Genomic DNA, 1,760 nt, shown 5'->3' with positions numbered 1-1,760 from the left:
CATGGCAGAAACAGTGAAATCCCATGCTCTACTCCAGCAGGAAAACAAAACTAATGCTTTGAATCAACAGATCCAGAGACAATGGCCCTGACGGGATGGAGCCCGAAGGTGTCATCGAAAGTAACTGGAGGGGCTGGAGAGATGGCTCAGTGGTTAAGAGCATCGCCTGCTCTTCCAAAGGTCCTGAGTTCAATTCCCAGCAACCACATGGTGGCTCACAACCATCTGTAATGAGGTCTGGTGCCCTCTTCTGGCCTGTAGACATACACACAGATAGAATATTGTATACATAATAAATAAATAAATAAATATTTAAAAAAAAAAGAAAGTAACTGGAATGAGATTGTGGATAGTTTTGATGACATGAATCTCTCAGAATCTCTCCTCCGTGGTATTTATGCCTATGGTTTTGAGAAGCCCTCTGCAATCCAGCAGCGAGCCATTCTTCCTTGTATCAAGGGTTATGATGTGATTGCTCAAGCCCAGTCTGGGACTGGGAAAACAGCTACATTTGCCATATCAATTTTGCAACAGATTGAGTTAGATCTAAAGGCCACTCAGGCTTTGGTTCTGGCACCCACTCGTGAGTTGGCTCAGCAGATACAAAAAGTGGTCATGGCATTAGGAGACTACATGGGTGCCTCTTGTCATGCCTGTATTGGGGGCACCAATGTGCGTGCTGAGGTGCAGAAGCTGCAGATGGAGGCCCCCCATATCATCGTGGGCACTCCTGGCCGGGTGTTTGATATGCTTAACCGGAGATACTTGTCGCCAAAATATATCAAGATGTTTGTACTGGATGAAGCAGATGAAATGCTAAGCCGTGGGTTCAAGGACCAGATCTATGATATATTCCAGAAGCTCAACAGTAACACAAAGGTAGTTTTGTTGTCTGCTACAATGCCCTCTGATGTCCTTGAGGTGACCAAGAAGTTCATGAGAGACCCCATTCGGATTCTTGTTAAGAAGGAAGAGTTGACCCTGGAGGGTATCGGCCAATTCTACATCAATGTGGAACGAGAGGAGTGGAAGCTTGACACGTTGTGTGACTTGTATGAAACCCTGACTATCACCCAGGCAGTAATCTTTATCAATACCAGAAGGAAGGTGGATTGGCTCACTGAGAAGATGCATGCCCGGGATTTCACCTTATTTTTTGAGACAGGATTTCTTTGAACCTGGAGCTCTCTGGCTAGACTAGCCAGGAAGCCCCAGGAATCCTCCTGTCTCCACCTTCCTTCCCAACACTGGGGTCACAGGTATGCATATTACATCCTGTTTCTCAGCCCTCTTTTTAACTTTGAAATAGTTTTCCTACATTGCCCAGGGAGTTGTTGAACTTGCCATATTCCTGCCTCAGTCTCCCAAGTAGCTGGGATCACAAGACTGTGCCAGAAGACCCAGCTAAAAAGATGTCTTTACAGCTTCTTCTTTGAAAAAAATTGTAAAAATTTATTTGTTTTTATCGAATCTGTAAGTGTGAGTAGTTAGGCTGAATTCCCAGTCCTCCCCAAATATTCAAAATAAAATGAAAGAATAACAATTTTAGCAAGAGGGCAGGATTTTCCAGACCCTGTTCTTCCCATCCTCCTGCTCAGCATCCATTGTATGACAGGCATCCTGCTAAGCGTTTCCATGAGCTGAATTGATCCTTACTGCAGGCTCTTGTGACTATTGTACAAGGAGAATTGGAAACCAGGGTAGCAGAATAGAGCCCGGGGCTCCATGTCACAGTGCAGACCCGGAAGGCCAGCCCTGCT

General features: G+C 45.3%; 1 pseudogene; it reads left to right on the top strand.

The window, feature by feature from the left end:
• The first annotated feature begins 330 nt into the window (after nt 1–330).
• LOC142840491 (eukaryotic initiation factor 4A-I pseudogene) lies at nt 331–1,176 on the top strand (annotated as a pseudogene).
• Nucleotides 1,177–1,760: the final 584 nt, after the last annotated feature.

This window comes from Microtus pennsylvanicus, chromosome X, assembly GCF_037038515.1.
Source record: "Microtus pennsylvanicus isolate mMicPen1 chromosome X, mMicPen1.hap1, whole genome shotgun sequence".
In the NCBI taxonomy this organism is placed as follows: domain Eukaryota; kingdom Metazoa; phylum Chordata; class Mammalia; order Rodentia; family Cricetidae; genus Microtus; species Microtus pennsylvanicus.
Note: the sequence above shows the minus strand (reverse complement) of the source record. Positions and strands in the feature narration are given on the sequence as shown.